Here is a 27545-nt window from a genome sequence, read left to right on the forward strand (position 1 = left end):
GGGTCTTGAAAGAGTGTCCTTTGGCCAAACCAGCAGAGTGTCTATGTCCCTACACTAGAAACACAGGGACAGATCCAGACACTGAGGAGCCTGGAGGAATTTTTTTTTTTTTTTAAGTAAGATCTACCCCCAACATGGGGCTTGAATTCACAACGCCAAGATCAAGAGTCACATGCTCTTCCAGCTGAGCCAGCCAGGCGCCGCTGGGGGAACTTTTTAATAAAAAAGGCAAAATTGTGAATTCAAAATGAGTACAGATTTATTTATACAAAGAAAAGAGGGGTGCCTGTGTGGCTCACTTGGTTAAGCGTCTGACTCTTGACCTCAGCTCAGGTCTTGCTCTCAGGGTCATGGGTTCAAGCCCTGCATTAGGCTCCATGCTGGGCATGGAGCCTATTAAAAAAAAAATTCACAGTGAATTATTAGAGGCTTGCCAATTCAGGTCTCATTCTTCTGAAATCTCTTTAAGATTAACCAAAAATGTGTCCATAGGAAGTCTTCCGGTTGCAATTCTGGCTTCGCCCGCTCTGTAAAACACTCTGCAGCTCCCAGCCACTCCCAGCACTCACGGGGTTCTTGTAAGGGAGGAGCCAAAGCTGAAGGGTATTTTTTTACTTTCTATTACATCTACCTCCATAGAGAAGGTTGCATCCAGTTGTAACACAGACTTCCCTGCATAGGAGAGGATACACTGTCAAGCAGTGACATGTACTTCTAATTGCAAATTAGTAATAAACTGATATTTTGGCTTTTAATCTCTTTTGAGTTGAATCTTCAGGAGTCACTTCCTAAGAACAAAAAGTGCTGACAACAATGAGAGAGGCTGAATTTGGGGGCCCTAGCTAAAAATATACTGAGACTCACTAGTTGACCAGCCAGCCACACTATATTTTTGACATTTTCAACAAGTGCCACCTGATTCTAAGCCCATATATCCACTTAGCAAGAAACACTCAACTCTTCCCCTTCCCAGACACACACACACCCCTCACAAGATACAGCTCACTCCATTTTTAAAAGACCAATTATGATCTCAGTTTAGGATAAATTCTATATCTAATATGTTCTTGGCCTTGACTGTACATCAGAATCACAAGTAAGAAAAATGTTCTAATAGTGATACATAAAATATTTATTTATTTATTTATTTATTTAGAGCACAAGAGCACAAGCAGGTAAGGGGCAGAGGAAGGGGGAGAGAAATAATCTTTTTTAAAAAATGTTTATTTATTTAGTTTTGAGAGAGTGAGAGTGCAAGCGGGGGCAGGGGGACAGAGATAATGGGAGAGAGAGAATCCCAAGAAGTCTCCATGCTGTTAGCTCAGAGCCCGATGTGGGGCTTAATCTCACAACCATGAGATCATGACCTGCGCTGAAGTGTAGGTTTTAATTTTAATGAAACCTGATTTTATTATTTTTTTATGAACTCTGCTTTTGCTCCCTTACCCAAGAACTTTTTGTTTAACCCCATAAATGTTTTCCTAGGATTACTTTAAAAAATTTTATGGTTTTAAGTTTTATGTTTAGATTATGAGCAATTTTAAAATTAATTGTTGCATAAGATGTGAAGTTATGTCAATGTTCTTTTTTTTTTTTTTCTAGTGTTTGTCTAATTGCTGCAGCATGATTTGTTTAAAAGGCTACCCTTTCTCCCTACACCTGGGTAGCTCAGTCGGTTAAGTGTCCGACTTCGGTGAGAACTGTTATGTTCTCAGGGTTCATGAGTTTGAGCCCCACATCAGGCTCTGTGCTGACAGCTCAGAGCCTGGAGCCTGCTTCAGATTCTGTGCCTCCCTCTCTCTCTCTCTCAGAGCCCCTCTCCCGCTCATGCTCTCTTTCACAAAAATCAATAAACATTAAAAAATTTTTTTAAATAAATAAAAAGCTACCCTTTCTCTATTGAATTGCCTTTGCATCTCTGTCAAAAGTAAATCAATGTTTAATAGCTCTATTTCTGGACTATCTATTCTATCCCATTGATGTATGTGTCTCTTTGCCAATACCACACAATCTCGATTGTTCTGGCTTTATAGTAAACTTAAAATCAAGTGTAATAGTTCCTCTAACTTTATTCCTCCTTTTAAAAGTGTTTTGGCTATCCTAATTCTTTGCCCTTCACATATAAATGTTTATATAAAAAAATCCTGTTGTGATTTTCATTTGAATTGCATTAAATCTGTAGATCAATTTGGGAAGAATTAATATCCTCATTATGAAATCCTTTAATTTGTGAGCATTTATTTAGGTCCTCTTTGATCTCTTTCCTCAAAATTTGCAGTTTTTAGCATACAAATCTTGTACATTTTTTTGTTAGCTTCATACCTAAGTACTTAAGGTTCTAGAGTTTTTAAAATGTATTTTTTAATGTTAGTTTCAACTGCTATTCTTAATATATGGAAATAAAAGATATTTTTGTTGTTCTTATATCCAGTTTTCAACCATCAAACATATTTTACAGAACTCAAGAAGAGATGAACATTCTATTATGTTAACCCAGATATTTACCATTTCTATTGCTGTTCCACCATTCCTGATATGCCATGTTTCCTTCTGGTATCATCTTCCTTCTGGCTGAAAAATGTACCTTAGCAATTATTTTAGAGCAAGTTTACTGGCAACAAAGTCTGTTAGTCCTCCCTCACCTGAGAATGTTTGACTACTCTAAGATACCTCATCTAAGTAGACTTAATGTATTTGTCCTTCTGTGACTAGCTTATTCCACTTAGCATAATGTCTACAATGTCCATCCTTGTAATTTATGGTAGAATTTGTGATAGAATTTCCTTCTTTTAAGGCTGAATAATATTGCCCTGTGTGTGTGTGTGTGTGTGTGCCTGACATTTTCTTTACCCATTCATTGATGGAGATTTAGGTTGTTTCCATCTCTTGGCTATTACAAATAATGCTATAATATGCATGACAGTGCCAGTATCCCTTTGAAATTCTCTTTTCAATTCTTTTGGATAAACGCCCAGAAATGGGATTGCTGGATCATTATGGTAGTACTGCTTATTATTTTTTGAGAAACCTGCACACTGTTTTGCATAGAAGATCCACTATTTTACATTTCCATCAACAGTGTAGAAGAGTTCCTATTTCTTCACATCCTCTCACTTACTTTTTTTACTTGGAGTTTTGTTTGTTTTTTATAATGGTAATTCTAACAGGTGAGGTGATATGGTATCTCATTATGGCTTTGATTTGTATTTCTCTGATAATTAATGATGTTGAACATCTTTTCATGTACCTGTTGACCATTGTATCTCTTCCTTGGAGAAATGTCTCTTCAAGTAGTTTGCCTATTTTTAAACTGTTATTTGCTTATTTGCTTTTGAGTTATATATTCCTTATATTTGGATACTAACCTCTTAACAGATATATGGTTTGCAAATATTTTCTCCCTTTCCATAGTTTTCTTTTCACTCAGTTTCCTTCTTGTGTAGAAGCTTTTTAGTTTGATGTAGTCCCATATATATATTTTTTTCTTTTGTTGTCTGTGATTTTGACATCATATCCAAGAAACATTACCAAGTCCAGTGTTACAACACTTTTTCTCTATTTTCTTTTAGAAGTTTTATAGTTTCAGATCTTACATTTAAGTCTTTAAGCCATTTAGGGTTGACCTTTTTGTTTGGTGTAAGATAAGGGTCCAGTTTCATTTTTTTGCACGTGTGTATCCAGCTTTCCCAACACTATTTGTTGAAGAAACTATTCTTTCCCTTTTGTGTAGTCTTTGCATCTTTTTCAAAGAGGATTTGACCACATAAGTGTGGGTTTATTTCTATGCTCTCTATTATGTTCCACTAATGTATATGTCAGTCTTTATGCCAGTACCATACCTTTTTGATTACTGTAGCATTGTAATATGTTTGAAAGTCAGGAAATGTGAGGCCTCTAGTTCTATTCTTCTTTCTCAAGATTATTTTGGTTATTTGGGGTCTTTTGTCATTCCATATGAATTTTATTATTTTTTTCTATTTCTATAAAAATATGATTTTTTTTCTATTTCTATAAAAATAATAAAAATAGGATTTTGATACAAATTGTATTGAATCTGTAAAGTGCTTACAGTAGTATGGAAATTTTAACAATAGTTAGTCTTGGAACACTTCTGAACCCCTTTTGTGAGGCCAGCATTACCTTGATGTTAAAGCTGGACAAAGACACTACAAGAAAATTCCAGGCCAATAGCTCTTATGACTATTGATGCAACAAAATGCTAGCAATCTGAACCTAACAATACATTAAAAGGATCAGACACCATGATCAAACGGGATTTTTATGAGGAGTGCAAACATGGTTCAACACTGGAAACCAAACTGATACATCACATTTACAGAACACAGGGTAAAAATTACATGGATCATCTCAATAGATGTAAAAAAGGTATTTGAAAAATTGAACACTCTTTCATGATAAAAACACTCAACAAACTAGGAATGGAAGGAAATTACATCAACATAGTGAAGGCCAAATATGAAAAGTCCACAGCTAACATCATTCTCAATGGTGAGAAATTGAAAGATTTTCCTCTAAGATCAGGAATAAGATAAGGATGTCCACTCTTATTCAAGACTGAATGGAAGTGCTAGCCAGAGTAATTAGGCAAGAAAAAGAAATAAAAGACATCCAAATCAGAAAGGAGGAAATAAAATTATCTCTGTTCACAGATGACATGATCTTATATGTAGAAACCCCTCAAGGTTTCATTTTAAAAATTGTTAGAACTAATATATAAATTTAGCAGTTTCAGGATACAAAATCAACCCGCAAATATGTATACACTAACAGTGAACGATCCAAAAAAGGAAATTTAAAATGCAATACTATTTATAGTAGTATCAAAAAGACTAAAACACTTAGAAAAAAACTTAAGGAAGTGAAAGATTTGTTCCCTGAAAACTACAAAGCATTGATGAAAGAAACTTTCAAAGACACAAAGAAATGGAAATGACATCTTGTGTTCACTGATCAGTTTCACTCTCAGCACAGTGCCTGTCCTTGTCCCTCTTTTGTCCCAACTTACCATATCATTACAAAATATCATTTTTTTAACCATTTATTGCACCCACGATTTTCTGTCCCTCCCTGTTCTCCAGTTCTGAAAATCACTGACTACTAGAATTGCTATTTAAGAATAAAGGGTTGCATACTGCTGCTGGAAGTGGCTAAGAGGAATAAGAAAAGGAACCTAATACCCTTTTATCTTCATCCTGTGATATGGAGGGCTAAAATGGTCTCCAACTGAGATACTGTAAAATATAAATGTAGTTTCATCAAAGCCAGAGTTTTGAGTAGAAAAAATAACATGTCTATTTGGAATATTTCAAAATTTGTTGACAACAGAATTATCGAGAAAGAAGACAGTTGGTAGTATCAAGGAAATGTAAGTCTGGGCAGAACTCACACACAAAAAAATAGGTTGAACTGGATAGCGATGAAAAAAATTATTAAAGGTAATTGGATGGTTTTCAGTGGTATTTTAGTTCCTATAGCTTAATCTTCCTCCCTTCTGGGGTGGCCTGATGGAGAGAATATATTATAAAAATCAATAGCTAAGCAAAAATTTATTGTCAATTTTATTAATACCTTGGATCTCAATGGTAAATAAGAATAAGAAGATACAGTTTAAGTTCAAACTTAAAGGGAGATCTACTCTCTTATGAGTACTGGAAGGGAGGGAAGGACAGTTGGAGGGAGGGATGATGTGCAAAGCATTCACCTAATTCACTAACCCAACCAGCCACATGAATGAGAAGAGCAGGCCTACGTCATTTACCCAGACTTCTGCTTGTGAAGAAGTTATCCAATTTATCCAATTTGCATTTAAATCCAAGAGCATGTCAGAGGACAAGAGACTGTGTTGCCAAAAGGCACTGATGTAGCACTATCACTCAGACTCCAATGAATCAGGTTTGCAACTCCTCCTCTTATGGAGAGGAGTGACGATGGGGTGAAAAAAAGAGGAAGGCCAGAGGAACTCCCTTCAAAATTCCTCTGAAGTATGAATTTGGGTTGGTCCACAAGTCTCTTGCATATGAACAGACACAGAAACTCAGGAAAGAAGGGGAAATGTTTCCCCTCTTCCACAGTAGTTAATGAACCCAAAGATTTCAATAGGAACACTGGTGTAGGAAGAGCACCTAGTACAAGTTGAGTTTTAGGTTCATTTTAAACATTAAGGAAATAGAATTAGTTATAGGGTTGTAGTGTTTTTTAAGTGAAAACAAGGTCAGCTGACATGATTTTCATGGAAACTCATAAATTATGGAACAATGAAAATGGCAACCAGATGTTCACTGCAATTTATTCTTGAATGTTGGCAATGAAAGTTTCCACACCTTACTTCATGAGCTCATACAAACTTCCCAAATCATGAGATGCTGTTCTTTATTTGTCCCTCAGTTTTATATCCCAAATTTTAAACAACTTCTTCACTTCAAGAGAGAGTGACAGAAATTCCTTGTGGACCAGAACAAATTAATTAATCTCTTTATTCTCATAAAGATCTAGCATAGTGGCTGACACATATTAGATACTCAATAAATGTTTATTCATTTAATTAAAGGAAGAAGTGAACAGCAATGTGCAGGAACCAACTGGAACTGGATGTTACTGATGGTTAAATATTTGGAAATACTGAGAACCAGTCATTGTGAGCTTAAAAGTCACCATGATTGGAGTATATCCACCATGGAAATCAGCAAACACTATGAAATCAGGGCTTGTTTGCTTATTTGTTTGTTTGTTTGTTTGTTTTGAGAGCTGATTTATCAGAACACCACTGCCCAGCCCTGTCACCATATCTTTCTTCCTGGTGATTTAAACCTAAGTTTATTAACTTCAGACAGATGGAAATATAGCCACATAATGTCTGCTCTATTTTGCATTATCAGGTATTTTTTGTTTGATCACATCTTAAGAAAGTGTTGAAATCTGGATTTGTTTAGAGATCTTAATATGGATTTAGAGATAAATGTATGTATATGCTTTTTTCTCCTCAGTTTTAAGTACATATTCATGTACTTTTTTAAAATCCTAATATTTAAAAGTTAGTATTGGTCAAGGGAACCCAAGGCAAAAGCTAAACAAACTCAGGCAAACTAAAAGAATTGATAAAATGACAAATACACATAAAGATTCACTGACATGAAGTGGAAAACAGTGAAACAATTCCCTCCCATGCAGTAGCAGCCTGTTTTGTGCCTTGAACAAAAGGAACAAAAATTAATCCTTCACACACTTTTACTAACATTTCAAAGCCAAGGTCCAAATATATTGAATACTGCCACTTATAAGCATTACTGTGGCTCTTACAAAACATCACTCTGACTAAACTCTATCTACAAAAAAAAAGAAGAGTATTAAGTGCTGCACCCTAATGCACAATGTTTCAAAAGCATTATTCATGCCTCTGGTATTTATTTTAAAAGACTCCTTTTTTCAATTCAATGAGTAAATGCAGTCAAATAGATTGATTTTGAAAGATCACTAGTTTCAAAACCTTGGAAATTTTTATTGCCTTCCTGATATTGAAAGTCTTTGTTTTTTCAAAAACCTAGCCCAGGCAGAGAATGATGAACATTTAGAATAAAACTTCTCATAACTTAGCTACTCATAGGCATTGACCTTTATTATTCTTAGATACATAGCAGTAGAAGTGAATGACTCTATTTATACACTTATTATATGATGTGCTACTTCATATAACAATGAATTTCCCATTCCTCAGGGATAAAACAATGGATCGCCCCGAGCAATCCAATATAATTCCTTCTATAAATTCAACCTGGAGAAATCACTGAAGACTAATAGAAATATATGAAATAAATAGCCCAAGATAAGTAAATGGGTCTGTAAGACTTATCCGATCCAAAATTGTAAAGTTCTGGATAATCTTCTCCACTCCTACTTCCTCCTTCTCTATGCCCTCTCCAGGCACAGATTTATCTAAAGTGAATGAAGCTTTTTTATTTTAGCCATTCTGACAGGTGTAAGGTGATATCTCATTGTGATTTTGATTTATATTTCCCCAATGATGAATGATGTTGAGCATATTTTCATGTGTCAGTTGGCCATCTGTATGTCTTCTTTGGAGAATGGCTAAAATAAAAAAGACAAGAAGAAACAAGTGTTGGTGAAAATGTGGAAGAAAGTAACTCTCATATGCTGTTGGTGGGAATGCAAATTGGTACAGTCACTATCGAAAACAGTATAGAGGTTCCCTCAAAAATTAAAAATTGAAATAACAGCCCAGAACTAAACTCACAATTATATGGCCAATTAATCTTCAACAAAGGACGAAAGAATATGCAATGGGAAAAAGACAGTCTCTTCAACAAATAGTGTGGGAAAATTGGCAGCTACGTGCAAAAGAATGAAAATGGACCACTTTCTTACACCATACACAAAAATAAGCTCAAAATGGATTAATAACTTAAATGTAAGACTTGAAACCATAGAAATCCTAGAAGAGAGCACAGACAGTCATTTCTTTGACATTGGGTATAGCAACAATTGTCTAGATAGGTCCCCCAAGACAAGGGAAACAAAAGCAAAAATAATCTATTGGGACTACATCAAAATAAAAAGCTTCTAAACAAAGCAAAGGAAACAGTCATCAAAACTAGAAGGTTACCTACTGAATGGGAGAGGTTATTTGTAAATGACATATCTGATAAAGGGTTATTATCCAAAATATATAAAAAACTGATTTAACTCAGCACCAAAAACACAAATAATTCAATTAAAAAACGGGCAGAAGACATGAACAAACTTTTCTCTAAAGAAGATATACTATATTGCACACCTGAAACTAATATGGTACTATAGTTAACTATATTAAAATTTTTTAAAGTTTGGGGCACTTGGGTGGCTCAGTTGGTTGAGCGTCTGACTTTGGCTCAGAGCATATGTCACGGTTCATGAGTTCAAGCCCCACATCAGGTTCGCTGCTGTTAGCACAGAGGAAGCTTTGAATCCTCTGTCTCCCCCTCTCTTCCCCTCCCCTACTTGCTCTCTCTCTCAAAAATAAATAATTTTTTTAAGTTTTAGACAAAATTAGTGGAAAAAATAATCAAACAATAAATAAAAATAGAAATAAAAATACTATATGATCTAATAATTCCACCATTCAGTACTTACCCAAAGAAAACAAAACCATTAATTCAGAAAGATATATGCATCCCTATGTTTATTGCAGCACTATTTACAATAGCCAAGATATGGAAGCAATTTAAATGTCTACTGATAGACAAATGGATATGGAAGATGGGGGGAGATACACATATATAGTGAAATATATATGGAATGGAATAGGAGGGGTATATATATAGATATATATATGAGAGAGATAATTATAGATATATAATGGAATATTACATAGCCATAAAAAAGGATGAGATCATGCCATTTGCAACAACATGGATGAACTTAGAAGGTATTATACTAAGTGAAATAAGTCATACTGAGAAAAACAAATGCCACATGACTTCACTCATATGGAACTTAAAAAACCAAATGAATAAACAAACGAAAAGCAGAATCAGACCTATAAACACAGAGAACAAACTGATAATTGCCAGAGGGGTGGGGGAATGGGCCAAAGGACTGAAGGGAGTGGGAAATACAGGCTTTCAGTTATAGAATGAATAAGTCATGGAAATAAGAGGTACATCCTAGGGAATATAGTGGATGATATTGTAATAGCGATGTATGGGGATAGGATAGTAACTACGCTTGTGGTAAACATAGCCATAATGTATAAACTCATCTAATTACTATATTGTACACCTGAAACTAACGTGACATCGTGTGCCAACTATATTCAAACAATAAATAAATAAATAAATGAAGTAAATGAAGCTTAAGAATGAAGCTTAAGCCTCAGGGTCCCTCTCTTACATCGACCATCTTCAAAGTCTGGGAACATTCCTGTGATGATCAAGGTTTTTTGACAACTTGGCTAGGCTACAATCCCCAGTAATTCAATGAAACACCAAGCTAGGTGTTGCTGTGAAGATATTCTATAGAAGTGATTAAAGTCCATAATCAGTTGACTTTAAGTAGGCTTGATTTTATCAGTTGAAAGGCCTTAAGAGCCAAGCTGAGACATTCCTGAAGCAGAAATTTTAGGGGCGCCTGGGTGGCTCAGTTGGCTAAGCATCAGACTTTGCTCAGGTCATGCTCTTACCACTTGTGAGTTTGAGCCCTGCATTGGGCTCTCTGTGGTCAGCACAGAGCCCACTTTGGTGCCTGTCTCCCTCTTTCTCTGCCCCTCCTCAGCTCATGCTTTCTCTGTCTCAAAAATAAATAAAAACATCAAAAAAAATTAAAGGAAAATTTACCTCTACAGCAGTTTCTGTCATGCCCAAAAGTTTCAACCTGCCCTGAAGATTTCAGACTACCACAACTGTATAAATTGATTCTTGGCAATCACTCTCTTGCTATATATCCCCTACTAGTTCCGTTTCTATGGCTGAACCCTGATTGCTACAGGCTTTAGTGTGTGTGTATGTTTTTTTTAAACACAAAAGTAAGATATATTAATTACAATGAATCACAACAATGATCTCTTTCCACTCTGACTTGCCCCCTACCACACTGGTGGAGTAGTGTTGCAGTGGCCACAGGCATTTGGGGGATCTTGCTAAGGGGAAACTGAGCTGGAGATATATTTAGTTTGAGTTTGGCCAATATATTTATGATGCAGTCACTTCCATGAATAGTTACACCTAGGTATTTGCAACATAGGAACACCTTCCTAAAGATATTCCTAAAATGTTAATGTGCAAATACATCTGGAGTCCGACAGAAAAAGTGTAGAGCCAGAGGTCAAATCAGGGTATGAACATGTGCCACAGCATCTAGGACCAGATATATGTAGATAGCAGAGAGTTAGAAAGGTTGAAATGTGTGGAGCCAGAAGCCAGTGAGTAGAAAAATCCTTCCAACAGTGAGACATGTAAAATGTAAGCAAAGGAGATGATTCCCAATGACATCTTATGTAAATGGAAGCTCCCTGCCATGAAGAACATATTCAATAACACATTTATGTACCATCATAAACACACTGCATAGTTTTTTCTTTTTTCATGCCAAGTACTTAAAATAAAATTTATTACAATCTATGATCATAGAGTACAAACTTGTAGCAGTATTCCAGATGTCACTTGCTTTATGCCTGTCAACAGTCAAGGAAAAACAAATTTCAATTAACCATGTTAGACAAAATACTGAACTGTCTTTCCATTCTCTTTATACCAAATGTCATTTCACATGAAGTGATTAAAAAGTAAGAAATATAGACCAAACAAGTATGAGCAAAGTGTGTCAGATAGTTTTTCTTGATTTTTCTTGATTTTGTGATTTTGTAGCATTTATCACCTTTTCAAAAATGTGTAAGTTGTGATTTCTTTTCTCATTCTAAATAAATATTCACTTTGTATCTAATTGTGCATTTATAATTTTGTATTATTTTGCTTAAAGAGGGCCTCTCCAACTGTATAAGCTTCAGACCTTGCAAAACCAGGACCTGCCCAATCCACTTCTGTGTCTGTCATTTGTCTATTTTGGTGTCTTTCAACATTTCCGCCACTTTATTGTGCTACTTAGAGCTTCCCACTGAGAAAACGCCTTTGCCTCCTTAATTCCCATTTCTTTCCCTTCCCCAAACAGGAGGGAGTTGCCAATATTCATGCCACTGTCAGAACTCTCTTGGTGACAAAAAGTATAGGACTGGAATTGTAGAAAAGAGGGTTATAAAGGAGAGCCATGAAGTCAGGTGGTCAAGCATTGGATAAAGTGTCTGGCCTCAATCACGTGAAAGAAAGGCTTTTCCATACTTGAGATTTCTACAATTATAAGAGCCTGTTCTTTTTTTTTTCAACTAAAAAAAATTTTTTTTTGTTTATTTATTTTTAAGACAGAGAGAGTGTGAGAGGGGGAGGGGCAGAGAGACAGAGGGAGACACAGAATCTGAAGCAGGCTCCAGGCTCTGAGCTGTCAGAACAGAGCCCAAAGCGGGGCTTGAGCTCACAAACTGTGAGATCATGACCTGAGCCAAAGTTGGTGGCTTAACCAACTGAGCCACCCAGGCGCCCTGAACCTGTTATTTATTCAAATATGCATTCGCTTAGGGTTCTCTTCTCTGTTAGAGACTATAAAATAGTTTGAGCTAAAGGCTTAAAAATAAATGTGTTTCAAAGTATGCCATACTAACATAACACGGAAAACAGCTCACGTTAGATAAAGAGATGTGTTCTTAATGCAGAATTGTGAGATTCTTCTAAGAATAAATTTCCTTTGAGTAAATGGCACCTGGGTAGAAGGACACAAAAGCATTAAAATTGATAGTAGTGAGCTTCACTTAAAAAAAAAGGTGGCGGGCACTCCTGGATGGCTCAGTCGGTTGCACATCAGACTCTTGATTTTGGCTCAGGTCATGATCCCAAGGTTGTGGGATAGAGCTCTGCATAGGGCTCTGTGCTGAGCTTGGAGCCTGCTTGAGATTCTCTCTCTCTCTCTCTCTCTCTCTCCAAAAATAAAACAAATCTTTTTTTAAAAAGTAACCAAAAAAAGCAGAAAACATTCTATGTAAAACTCTGAAATGATATATTTTCTACCTTTTTTTTTTTAATATGATCTTAGGGAAGATAGTGTAGTAATTAACATATTATAGTAATGAGAAAAATCTAACCTGTTCCAGTATGATGGGATGGATCCTCACACAACAGTTCACTCCCATTCAGCGTAATATTTAGGTGATATTGTCTTGCCGTGATGGTTCATTCAAGGGAATAGTGCATCTGAATGTGACACTATATGTACCACTGAGTGGCTGCTCTGAGCAAAAAACCAGGACTGATAATCTTGAGAATTATGAAGTGCAAGGCTCACGATGAAGGCCAGAACAGCTCCGGTAGGAGAGAAAGGGAAAAGTCAGGAAAGAAATTGTAAAAGGTTAATAATACGTAAAGGTAGAGCTGTCCCACGTGTACCTCCTAACTCTCCATATGTACCTGCTATGATCAGGTCATTGTACCAGACACATGAGGAGTTTCAAAGAAAGCAGAACCTGACCTGAGTAAGAGGAACAATATAACCTTCAAATATCACTAAGCTAAGTATGTGCATAGTTTGGGGAATAGCAGGGTGCCAAGGAATTTCAACACATTTTATGCCCAGCACTCAGGAAGTCAAATCTGGAACAACACCAAAATGTTCAGTTTTTCAGAATGAATCTTATCTCCCTTTTCTGCCCTTCCCTAACTGATTTTTTTTAATCATCTGCTATGCATTATTGTTGTGCCTGTGGGAAAACTCTGCCTTCTAAAGAAACAGACTGTATCTTTTTCACATTTCCTGATACCATGGCTTGCATAGTACCAATGGCAAAGATGGCTAAGAACTGTATTTCCCAAGACCCTTGCACCTGCATATGGCCATGTGACTAGTTCTCACTCACCAATGAATTGTGAGTGGAACAGTCTTGCTCGATGCCAAGGCTTTTAAGAAGCACATGCACCTTCTCTACCTTCACCAGCTAGATTCCCAGGACTACAAGTCCCTGGGATGGTGATGTCACAAAATGGAAGGAGTCTGGCTTCCTGACTCATTGTATGGGTGAGAGCCAACTAGGAACATCTTCCTCAAATTATTACGGTACCAAGAAATAAATGCCTATCATGTAAAAAGTAGACATGTCTGGGTATTCTTGTTCTGAAGCCAAGCAATCTAATACAGTGCCCTACATAAATGCATCTACTACAAATGTATTGAATTCAAAGTGACAGGCTAAGACAAGTATTTAAGCCTCTGCATGGAATCCCATACACATCCTATTTCGTGCTTTGTAGTTATTTAAGGGGAAGAGGAAGATGATGGAATGCGCGACTTGTACATTAAGACCAAGGTGAAAATACCAGGTAGGAAAAGATGCAATGCCTGAGTTAATTAATCACATGAGGCGGACAGTTGTAGTTTCGCCATCTAACATCCATTCCCCATTCTTCCAGGAATAGCATCTCAACTGTATTTGTCAAGCCCAGCTTTTCCTGCCCTCAGTCCAGGAGCTTAAGATGAGGTTCTATTTTGGGGCACCAGGGTGGCTCAGTCAGATAAGCAACAGACTCTTGATCTCAGCTCAGGTCATGATCTCATGGTTTGTGAGTTCCAGCCCCACGTTGGGCTCTGCACTGACAGCGCGGAGCCTCTTTGGAATTCTCTCTCCTTCTCTCTCTGTTCCTACCCCACTGTGGTCTCTCTCTCTCTCTCTCTCTCTCTCTCTCAAAATAAATATATCAACTTAAAAAAAAAGATGAGGCTCTATTTCAAGCTCCACAGATTTCAGTGTGACTCATACCAAACCTATTAGAATACCAAGGTCCTTTTGTCATAGTGACTGGTTCAGGAATGTACATGAACCCAATTAGTACAACTTCATCTCAGCAACTATAAAAGTTGGTTCAGGGATAGGTGTGTGACACAAGTTTGCCCATTTTTCATGAATTCATGGAATTACGCAGACGTTAGCAGGAAGAGAGGTCCCTGGCCTCTTCTGGGTGACAATGTGAAGTTGCAGCTGCTGCAGCCATCTCACTGTGGCAAGATGAGAGCCCATCTGAAAATGACATTGACCTGTAGAACAGAACAATGCCAAGGGACAGAGATAGATCATTTCCCTACTCTAAAGCCATATGGATCTGAAACTAGCACTACCCCTGTACATTTCTCTTATAGTAGACAAATGCCTCTTTGCTGAAGATTGGATTGGGTTTTCTGTCCCAATCCAATGGGATAACCAATAAATGGTTATATCCATTTATCAGTTGTTGGACATTTAGATTCTTTCCATAATTCGGCTATTGTTGAAAGCACTGCTATAAACATTGGGGTACATGTGCCACTATGAATCAGTGCTCCTGTATCCTTTGGATAAATTCCTGGTAGTGCTACTGCTGGGCCATAGGGTAATTCTGTTTTTAACTTTTTGAGGAACCTCCACACTGTTGTCCTCATGATTATAAAAGCTCTGATGTATCATAGAAGGTTTGGTGGTAGAGGCAATACACCCGCCACATCTGAGTGCAGCTAGTAGTTGTGTCAGACCCCTCGGATAGGCATTCAAAGGGCTAGGCTGGAGAACAGGGTACTGGAATATGTGGTGCTTAAAAATGAAGGTCTAGGGCTATGCCAGGGTTTTATTCTTCACTCCCATATGAGTTCCATTAATTGTCCATCTCTAAACCATCACATATATTTAGACCAGAATTCCTTGAAGCATCTTTTTAAAACTTTGCATTTTAATTGCTCTTAACAAACAAGCTGAATCAAAACAATGTGTTAGTCACACACGTAAAACTTCTCCACAATGCTCCAGCCCCTGCTTTCTTACCTTCTTGCCACCAATATGCTTTTCCCATATAGAAATTCTGGAGTTACACCAGCTAAAAGCTAGTTCCAAAATTTTGCTCAGTAGAAAAACCCAATGGCAGAGCCGAAGTGGCTCTTCAGAATCTGGAGGTAAGACCTAAGATTTGTAGTGATATTGGTACTAAGTGCTAAGAACCAAGAGTTGGTAGCATGATAAGGAAGACAGGGTTAGTGAGAGGAAATGAATGGGATGCTGTCTGAATTGCTTTGGAGACAGTCACTAATGAGAATAACCAGGCTTTCATGTGATCTTTGTGACATGTCTCATTTGTTGCCTCGATCCATTTAAAAGACCTAGAAAGTGACCAAAACTGGCCAAAACTGGGGCTTGGATCATTCACTTGAAGTTCTAAAGACACAGTGGCCAACCTCAATTCATATCAACAATGCCAAACCAAACACCCAAACTTTTCACAAGTTTGTTTCTCTGCCTCCCTATGTCCAATACTGAAACCCCATATGAGCATTAACAGGCAGTATAGTCCTGACTTAGGACTGTATTCCAACTACCATCCCATATTCTCATAGATTAGTTTCAGATAATCTATTAAGAAAGGTCAGGAAAGAGACTTGCTTTAGCTACAGTGTAGGAGTCACAAGTTCATATTCCATTTATGTCTCCAATAATTCTATTTGGTTCCTTTGCATTAGATGTTACAAGATAATGAATACTTCCATAGCAACAAAAGTGTGACAATAAACTGTTACCTTGATTTTCACATTTTCAAAGAAAAATCCCTCAATGGCAACCAAACCAGAAGTCTCAGTAATGAATGTGCAATAATGGCTACAAGGTGAACAGTTTTTCTATTCCACTTTCTTCGTAACATCATTGATTGATTCTCTTGGAAAGGAATTTAGATTACATTAGATTTAGATTTTATTAGATTACCTTTTTTTTCAGTTGTATAGCTTATCACTAGCAATTAAAATATGCAGTTGCTTTCTAACAGAATAGGTGACATCTGAGAGGTTTATTACATTCTGATACAAAATGATTTACAAATGCAATTTTATTTTAAAACTTCCATCCTTTCTGTCTTTCTGGTTACAATTGTCAAAGTATTCCAAAATCAGAAAGTATGTACATAACTGAAAAAGAAGTACAAAACATTTCAGGTATAGTAAAGGCTTTACAGGCTAAACTTAAAGGATACTGTTGCTGTACCTTTTTATTTATTTATTTTTAACCCATCACCTTTCTTCTTTGCACAACATGCTTTATGGACAACCTCCCATACACTGTGTGAAACCAGAAAACACTTTGTAATGAATTACAATTAAGGAAAGGCTATACCTATCAGCCACAAGGAAACTGAGTTCCAGCACCTAGAACTTACGTTCTGGCAATGTTGGGAATTCAAAGCTTCCAGCATTCAGCAACTGTCTTCGTAAGGGTTAGACTAGACCCCCATATAGAATTATAGGCATGTGCAAGAGAATCCCTGAAAATTCAGAGCTTCAGTGAACTCAGTATAAGTCCTAAAACTACATATCCCTAAGCATTTACCCTAAATGTTTCCATACTGGCTTTACTGGGTATAACTTAAAAAGTGGACATTTCATTTCTCAGGACCTTGTGATTATGGCTTTAGAGGGCCAATAAATAGCACTCCTGTCTTTTTTACCCCAGTAGATGCAAAACTCTGACAGAGATGAAAGCATGAACTTTATTAATGATAAAATTATGGGAGTGAAGCTTAAATGATCAGCCTCAATAAATTTCCTAATACACTGCCACCATATTGAGCTTATGCTTAAGGGACATTCAATGAATTCATTGTACTGGGGGTTGAGATTGGCACCTGGCCACGTTGAGCTCCTCATGACACTGACTCAACAGGCAAAAGAGGGGTAATTGTATGGTGGGGGGCTGATTGACTTTGAGTGAAAAGGGGGAAATTAAGGTTGTCAGTACACAATGAGAGAAATGAGGAGTTTGGAAAACGGGAGATCCTGTGGGACACTTCTTAATACTATCATGTCGTATGAGTAAAGTCCATGGAAAACTACATGAATTTAAGTAGACCTACTAATGGCTCAGACCCTTCAAGGATGAGAATTAGGGTCACATCACCAGGCAAAGAATCAAAATCAGTGGAGGTAAATTCTCAGAGCAAAGGAAATATGGAATGGGTAGTAGAAGAAGGTAGTTATAAATATTAGCTACATCCATGGGACCTGTTGCAGAAATTAGGAATTTAATAGTTATTAGTGTTTTTACTTAGCTTTATGTGGCTATTTTTGTTTTCTTACCTCCGTTAACCCTTACTATCTAATGTAAGATATGTTATTAGTAGTTAGCTAACTCTTTAACAGGATATCAAAGGGGGAATGTAAGTCAGCTAGGAGAAGAATGGACACCCAAAAACAAACAAACAAACAAACAAACAAACAAAAAAGAGACTTATAACCTCTCCTCGGGAAAGGGTTAGCATATTTTTCAGTTCTACTTGATACAGTTGTAGCAAATAAAGTGGAAGTGTGACTTTCTTATTGTCATAATGTGAGATTACATATGGTTTAAGGAAATGTGCATGGATGCCAGTTCAACAGGGAATGGACGATGGTGGTTTGTCAATTTGACTAGGTTGAACTACACTTTTTTAGTTTTTTATTTTCAGGTAAGTTTTTTATTAGGGTGGGTCAGAGTAGATTCCTGTGAAAGAGATAGAAGCATAATGATATATGTACATAACTAGAGATATCTATAAGGATATCCATAAACATTAATGTAGATATTTCTAAATATTTCTACATATAGACAGAGACAGAGACTTTCCCATTCTGACTACCTGAGCTGTGGACTTCAAGATCCAGTATCAGATATGATGACAATAGTTTTATAGAGAGTGCTCAACCAGCTCCCACAATTGCTCTATAAGGTCAATCCCGGTAACAAATCTTTTTAGATATAGATACAGATATCATAGTGGTTCTGTTTCTCTAACTGAATGAATCCTAATAAAATATATTTCAAAGATGAAACCAACAGAATTTGCTAAACATGTTGAATTTAGTACAAGAGAAAAGAGGGATCAAGAATGACTTCAAGTATTCTCCCATAATTGTATTTCTGTGGTATTGGTTGTGATCTCTCCTCTTTTCTATGTGGTTTTATCTATTTGGGTCCTCTCTCTTTTCTTTTTGAGAGGTCTGGCTACGGGCTTATCAATTTTGTTTATTCCTTCAAAAAACCAGCTCTTAGTTCCATTGATCTGTTCAACTGTTTTTTGGATTCTAAAGCGTTTATTTCTGCCCTAAGAAGGAGAGATACTTTCCAGACAAACAAAAACTAAAGGAATTTGTGACCACTAAACCAGACCTACAAGAGATCCTAAGGGGGACTCTGTGAGTGGAAAGCAGCAAAGATTACAAAGGACCAAAGAATATCATCACAAACTTGAAATCTACGGATAATACACTGGCACTAAATTCATATCTTTCAATAATCACTCTGAAAGTAAATGGACTAAATGACCCAATCAAAAGGCATAGGGTATCAGAAGGGATAAAAAACAAGATCCATCTATATGCTGCCTACAAGAAACTCATTTTAGACCTGAAGACACCTGCAGATTGAAAGTGAGGGGATGGAGAACCATCTATCACACTGTTCTCCAGACTGGCTGCACTGGTTTGCATTTCCACCAACTGATGAATGGATAAAGAAGATGTGAGATATATATAATGGAATACTACTCAGTGGTAAAAAAAAGAATGAGATCTTGCCATTTGCAACAACATGGATGAGACTACAGTGTATTATGCTAAGTGAAATAAGTCAGCTAGAAAAATGATTTCACTATGAATCACTATGAATTCACTATGAATCACTATATGATTTTGCTAATATGTGGAATTTGAGAAACTCAGCAGATGAACATAGGTGAAGGGAAGGAAAAATAAGATAAAAACAGAGGGAGGCAAACCATAAGAGACTCTTAAATACGGAGAACAAACTGAGGGTTGCTGGAGGGGAGGCGGGTGGGGAGGTGGGTTAAATGGGTGATAGGCATTAAGGAGGGCACTTTCAGAATGGGTACTGGGTGTCATATGTAAGAGATGAATCACTGGGTTCTACTCCTGAAGCCATGACTACACTGTATGTTAACTAACTTGAATTTAAATTTTTAAAAATGATTTAAAAAGTTTTTTTAAAAAAGACTGACTTCAAGGTTTTTAACCTGAGAGACTGGAAGAATGGAGCTGCCATTCCCTGTGAAGCAGAAGGCTGAGACTGAACAGCTCTAAGGGACAGAGTCAATAACATGTTTATAGCAATGCTGTATTTGAAATGCCTACCAGACATCTAGATGGAGGTGTTAAGTAAGCACTTAGTCTGAAGTCCGGGTGAGAGGGCTTGACTGAAAGATAAAAATTTGAGAGTCATCCCGAATTTAAGTACTTAAAATTTAAGTACATTTTATGGTACTTTAAGTATCTTAAGTTCCATAGTTAGCACTGAAATTGTAGAAATGGATGAAGTCATCTAGGGAGTGAATGTAGAAAGAGGAGAAAAGTGATCTGAGACTGGAAAACGGAAGAGGGAAAAGAGTTGGAAAAATGAAGAGGATCCATCAAAGGAGACTAAGAAGAAGCAACCAATGATGTGGCCCAATTGTCAAATGCTTCTGATAGATCGAGGTAGATGAGGACTTAAATACACCACTGGATTTAGCAATGAAGAGGTCATTTCTCACTTTATTTGGAACAAAGTGATAGGAATGGAAGCCTAACTAGAGCAGATTCATGAGGAACGGGAGGAGAGGAACTGGAGACTGAAAAGGCAGTCTACTTTTCTGCGAAAATTTGCTGTTAAGGGGAGCAGAGAAATGGTGGGAGCCAGTGGGAGGTAGGGGGTCAGGCAAACATTTTTTAAGGTGAGAAATATTATAGTACATGCATATGCTAATGTGAATGGACAAGTAGATCAATACAAATTAACAACTGAAGAGGGAGGGGAGAATTTACTAGAGCAATGCCCTTGGGAAGGTGAGAAGAAACGGAATCCAGGGCACAAGTGGAGAAAGTGGCCATAGACTGGAACTTAAACTGTTCATCTCCTTTAAGTGGAGAGAAGAGAGTTATGTGGATTTAGGTACAAGGTATAGATGCTTCAGTAGATTAGGTAGTTGAATCTTGTGCAAGTTCTTTGCTAATAACTTCTATTTTCTCAGCAAAAAAAGAATAAGGATCATTAGCTGATCCTGTGGTTTGGGCTGGGAAGTGTCAGAAGTGTAATGAGAGAAGAGAAGAATGAAGAATTCATCTGGGAGACTAGGAGTGGGACAGGACTGGAAAACTGTGGTAGAGTCACTGGGAGACACCTGAGCTTAGTGGACATGAATGTAAGGACAAAGTTTATATCAAGCTTCTGCACTATCCACAGAACACCAGCATACAGTTCCTTTCTGCACGAGCAGATCTCAAAAGAAGAGAATGTGAAGCGGCACAGCCAAGCATCTGCAGCTTCTCCAAAACTCACCAGCCAGAGAAGTCAGTCTTCTCAGAGGGAGAAGAAAGTAAAGGGGCAAGGAGAAGCTAGAAGTGTCCTACTTGTAGACTTTGCCTCTTTGGGAGGAGAATGGAAATTCCCTTCCTTCAAAGAAAACATGAGTCAGTGGTAGATGGTCCCCTAACCTGCAGCAGTATTTAACAGTACACCAGTGCGATACACATTCTGCACACTGTGTTAAGGGATTTCCCTCAGACATTTCTTAAAGAACCTGGCCAGTTTTATGCAAATACTCACTAGATCTCCCTGTTGGAATTCATTTTAATTACCATAACGGGAAAAAAATGAAACGAAAGAAAACAACCTTTGGCCCCCAAGGTGGAAATCTGGAGCACAAGGAAATATAGACTCTAGTAGGTATTTGGCCAACAATTTCCTGGCTAAACTGGATTGCATCCAGATTCTGAGGTTCCCAGTACAACTGGATTTGTAGCGGTCCAGGATAGCTGGTACATAAAAGTACAAGGAAGATGTGAATGGTAAAAAGAATTCCTTTAGGAGGCTATAGAACTTCCAGCCCAACCCAGAATAATCTATGTGTTGGCAACAGAAGAGAAAGGTTATGTTTTCTGAAGAGTCCTTCCATCTTATTAATAAAAGTGTCTCTCTCTGAAACATTCAAATGACAAAAGAAAATTTTAACCGTTTAACTGTAATCAAGTTATTTAAAGTTTCCTAACAATTGCAAAGGTTAGGAAATTGTATGTAAACAAAAGCCCATAAAATGGTAGTCAATTTATTGCTGACACTACTCAGCATTCTATTTGAAGTTGGGGGAAATCTGAAATTTTAATGAACTGTTCATGAGAGGGTTAAATCTACAATATAATTGTAGTTTTCTTATCCCAGGAACTGTTCATTGAATCTACCAGAATAGCTCTATAAATTCAAGTAGAAGGGTCAGTATGTAGATTGGCAAAAAAAAAAAAAATCATGTAACTCTTTTCCATCTATAACAGAGATTTTCAGCCCTGCCTACAATTAGAATCTCTTCACAAACTTTTAAAAAACACAGAGGCCTGAGACCCCACTCCAGATTAACTGCAGCATAACCAAATGGGGGGGGGGGCGCAGAGGGAAAGGCTCAGAAGAGTTTTTAAAAGCCCCTTGGGTGATCCTGATGTACACCAAGGTCTAGAACAATGGTTCTCAATCTTTATGCAGTTAGAATCACCTGGGGAGGTCTTGAAATTTGTTGATGGCCAAAGCACACCTTGGACCAATTAGATAAGAACCTCAATTGCTTGATTCAGACATCAGTAATTTTAAAGGTCCCCAAGTGCTGACAACGTGCAACAAAGGTTGAGAACCACTGCTTTTGAACCATCGGTCTAATGGGACCGATTGCATTGGTTTACTTTCCTTCGTAATTTTGGTATAAATAAATTAATGTATATATGTATATTTCATTAATAGAAGAACATGTTGATAGTGCTTTTGTACCAGATATTCTACTGGGAGCAGTACTTTCTATAAAAAAGAGACATGAATTTATGAGACACAGTAAGACTTGAACCATACAACCAGTCCTGAGAACTCTCCTCTGCCCATTTGCCTCCTATGTCTTTAAAGATGGAGAATTGCAGAGAAAACTATGGATGAGAAGAGGAACAGGGCAGCCATCAGGGACCATTAGATGGAAGCTGCATATTTAAGGTCACAAGTAGAAGAAGCCTGGGTCTTGGATGATAGTAGATTTCTCAGGACAGCTCCACAGTCCTAAATAACCTACTCAGGCTTTAACATGGGAGAGAACTTACCTCTATCTTATTTAAACACTGTTATTACTGGGCATCTTTCAACAGCCAAACTTATATCCTAACTAATACAGGTCCTGACCAGGTAGTCTTGCTATAAAGGTATATCGCATATTCAAAAAAAGTGTTTTTAATGCATATGGTTGAATAACAACCAAATGACCAAAAACTTCCTGATACTTCAACAAAATGCATCTTGTGAGCAAGCAGACAGTCTCCTACACAATGGAAATTTTCACTTTTAATTTTGGCACCTTGGGTAACATGCCTCATATTTTGCTTGTGAATGAGTTTGAAAAGTTCAGACTTTTGCAGGGCTCTTGTATGTTGAAGAAAACATTAAAAACATTTTTTTCAAACATGTAAATGTAAAAATGTTATCTAACAAAGTATAATATAAAAATCTTCTTTTATAATCTAATTCAGTCAATGCCGAAGTACAATATGTAATATTAATTTGTATCTTAAACATATAAATTTTCCAGCTGTCAGCCATCAAGTAGTTAACATATTCCTATTTCATAAATGAAACAAGTCCAAAACATCTGTCCCCAGTCTCTCAATTCCATGTTTTATTTCTATATTACATTATCTCACATTGAAGTTAAATGTAATTCAAAATTTATACTATTTCTCTTTTGTGATTATGAATATCTCTGTGAATTACAGGGTATAATAATGAACCAGTTACCGTTTCAATTTGCAATTTTCCTCACAAATGAGCTTATGCTGCAATTTTCAATTTTGTCACTGGATGGCACCAAACTTTACCTTTTAAAATCAATTTCCAATTGCAATTGAGATGGTGCACAGCAGTTAATATTTAAATTATATGAGTTAATCAAGAACTAAACACTTCAATCAGGTAAAATCACATCCTGATCCCCAATTCAGTGCTAAAAACCAATGGTATCACTGTATGTTCATAACTGAAAAAACAAATTATGTGTATAATAAATGAACATTTCAATTCAAAAGTGCTGATTCAAAGTAAATTCTATATAACAACACTAATGAATGTTTAAACTAGAAATTAGATTAATCCAGAGGAAAACTGTTCAACGACATAAGTCACAATAAACTAATTCACGGTACAAAGACACAGAAAGCAACGCAAATATGCTCCAGCTTTGTGAATTCAGGTTAGACAATATGTAAAGCTTATGACCACATATTTTCTTTTCTTTTTTTCTTTTTAAAATTTTTTAAGTTTATTTATTTATTTTGAGACAGACAGCGTGAGTGGGGGAGGGGCATAGAGAGAGGGAGACAGAGAATCCCAAGCAGGCTCCACACTGTCAGCACAGAGCCCAATGCGGTGCTTGAACCCATGAAACCATGAGATCATGATTGGAGCTGCAACCAAGAGTGGGATGCTTAACCAACTGAGCCACCCAGGTGCCCCGATAACTACCTATTTTGTCAAACAATCTGCTCTGAGAGTTCACTCCAATGGTTTGTGCCCTTTATAAGTTTTATCTGTCTTGCTGTGATCTGGGAAGTCATCTTTTGATTTCCCTATCAAAGCAGTCTTCTCTTAAAGGGAATAAACCTTCAACATGTTCTTGCCTCATCCTTCCTCTTTCCTCTGGTGGTAATTTACACATTCAATCCAAAATTATATTTTAATCATTTCACAATATATACAATATATATTATACATACACAATATATATCAAATCCTCACATTCTGCACCTTAAACTTCCACAATGTTATATGTCTATTATATCTGAATAAAACCAGTAGTAAAAAGTTGTACTTTATACAGAGGTTGGTTATATATGCATTGTAACCAGCCCTCTCATGGACTATGAAGAAAAAATTATGCACAGAAGGAAGAAAACTGGAAAAGGATAGTGCATGGGAGGCAAGAGAAAAGTCCTTTTGGACAGTTCCTTCCTCCCAGTTGTTCAGACTGGAAATACATGAATTATCCTTGACTCTTCTCTTTTTCTCACACTGTAGATCCAATCCACTAGTTCTATTTCTCTGCCTTCAGGACTACTATGCTCTGAATGTTTGCGTCCCCCTAAAATTCGTATGTTGAAATCCTAATGATCAATGTGATGATATTAGGATGTGGGGCCTTTGGGAGGTGTTTAAGTCATGGGGGTGGAGCTCTCGAATGGGATTAGTGCTTAAAAATAAAAAAAATAAAAAAAGATTATATATATAAGCAATCTCTACACCCAACATGGGGCTCGAACTCACAACCCCAAGATCAAGAGTCACCCGCTCCAACAACTGAGCCAGCCAGGTGCCCCGGGATTACTACTTTCATAAAAAGACCCCACAGAGCTCGCTGGCCCTCTCTGCCATGTGAGGATGCAACAAGAAGTCTGCAAGCCAGAAGAGGGCCTCATCAGAACCCAAACATGTTGGCACTATGATCTTGGACTTCCAGCCTCCAGAACTGCGAAAATTAATTTCTGCTGTTTCTAAGCCACTCGGTGTGTGGTACTTTGTTATAGCAGCCCAAAGGACCATGACAAGGACCCGGTCACTTCACTCTATTCCTTCCCCTATAACCCTGCTCCAAGCCACTACCATTTCCTGCCTCAGTTAATTCAACAGCCTCATAGCCAATCTCCCTGCCACCATCTTCCCTCCCTACAGTCCACTGTCAACACAGCTACCAGTGATCCTGCTAAATGTGAAATATCACTCTGCTGCTCACAATCCTCCATTGGCTTTTTCTTCCTCATTGATTGGGAAGGTTGTGATTTTCAAGATGAATCTCTGTATTTCCTAATAGCAAAAATTTACCTTCCTAAAGCAAACCTGGAAAACGAGTCAAGTGGCTTTCAGCACAGTTCCTTCCTTAAAGCGTCCGTCTTTCCTATTGTAGTAAAACCAACATCAGTGATGGCGATGGTAATGACAACAGCTGACATACATTGAGCAGGTATAAATATGCCCAGGCTCCATGGTCTGTGGCCAATACCTTACCAAATATTCTCAGCATCATTTGAGATAGGTGTTATCATTCTCCCCTTTTACAGAAAAGAATACTGAGTGCCCAGTAACTGCCAAGAGCAGTAAGCAATAGGACCATGTCTGAAAATTAGATCAGCCTATTCTTTACGCCCTTAGTCTCACGGTGCCCTCTTGTGTTGTCACAGGGAGGCCAGAGACCACATGGCTGGTCTGTGTCTGTGTTTCAGATTCCATCATTTCTTCCACTTCACTTGGATCAGAACTTCCCCATTTTGTGCCGCAGCTCTGGGCTGGAAAATTTTTTTAGTTGATCTCAAGGACAAAAACGTACTTGATTTATGGATTCCAATGTCCATTTTTAAACACATTTATATGTGTTTGATATAATTGTCTTGATGTAAACATGTAATGTCTTGAAGCAAAAGAGTGGCCCTGGTGCTGGACTCTCTGGCAGAGGGAGATAGGTTGGGCAGGCAGAGGTTCCCAGTACCCAAAAGATATTCCTTTGTAGGAAGCAGTGTTGGGGGAGGCAGCAGAAGAAAGCCCCTTCTGCAGGCGATTCCCACCGCAGGACACTTCCTGTTATTACCTAAATGTTGCTCACGTGATCTTAGTCCTTACATCAAAACGAATTCTCTCCATATTTTTTATTAATTCCATTTCACTACTCTCCTCCGACCAAGGAAATATGCTGGAAATACTCAGGAAATATGCTGAAACTGTAGGATACATAGCACACACTAGTTATAGGAATAAAAGTTCCCCTATATTAAATCTTTGGTTCCATTATCTTTGAGGATCAATGGAACCCCAATCTTTAAGAGTCTCACGCTCTACTGACTGAGCTAGCTGGGTAAATGGAACCCCAATCTTTAAAGGGTATTTTTTTAATTGTACCAATGTCTATAATGTACTCTCAAAACTGCTCCCCTGCTTGTATGAGCCAGACTTGGAACAGTTATGCCTAGGAAGAGAAATGGACCTTCAGATTTCTCAAGGACTGATTATTTATGTTGCTTTGTAAGCTTCCTTGCATGTTTTTTACATATGTATTATATTTCTATATTGGTTAGAACTGTTAGTTGAAAATAACAGAAAGACACCTCAAACTGTTTTCTAACCAAAAAGGTAACTAGGAAGTTCAAGGGATGAACATACAGAGCTGAATTCAGGTGCCCTAACTCTGGCATCAGCTTTGGTCTCTCCTTCTGCTGTTTTTTAACTCAGCAAACTTTTGTACTGGCTTCCTTCTTGGGCATGTTGTCATTGTTGCTGTTGTTTTGGCTTTTTTGGTGAGGTTTGATTTGGTTTGGTTTTGGTTAATTATGGCCCATGGACAGCTTCAGACTCAAATTTTCCTAGGGTAACAATCTGTAGAAAGAGTTTCTTTTCCCAACAGCCCCAGCAAAAGTCTCAAGAGTTTCAGAGTTTATTGAGCTGATATGGGTCCATGCCCAGACTTGAAGCAATCATGGTAGTTGGGAAGTGGTCATCTCTAAAAGGCCAGATCTGTGACATAGATGCCTAACTCTGGAGAAACCCCAACCCAATACAGAAACTGAGAGTAAGATGGTCAAATCATGAAACGGTGAGAAAAGGTGCTGGACAGGAAGAAAAGGAAAAGAAAAGATGTTCTAAACTCTACAATGTCTGTGTCTTCACCAGGCTACAAACTTATCAAAATAAGGACTATATCTGATAATTATTTGTATTCCCCAGAAAGTACCCAAAATAGTACTATACATAAAAGTTCATGAATAAATGTTTATTTACAAATGTCCTAGCTACCTGGACTTCATGGGTTAAAAGGGGCCTTTATCTAGATCAAAAGATATGTTTCTCTCCCTAAATAAATTACTGTTTAAATTCCACTAATATCTATGTAGCAAAGAACATGCGC

The sequence above is a fragment of the Panthera uncia genome, chromosome A2 (assembly GCF_023721935.1).
Source record: "Panthera uncia isolate 11264 chromosome A2, Puncia_PCG_1.0, whole genome shotgun sequence".
In the NCBI taxonomy this organism is placed as follows: Eukaryota; Metazoa; Chordata; class Mammalia; order Carnivora; family Felidae; genus Panthera; species Panthera uncia.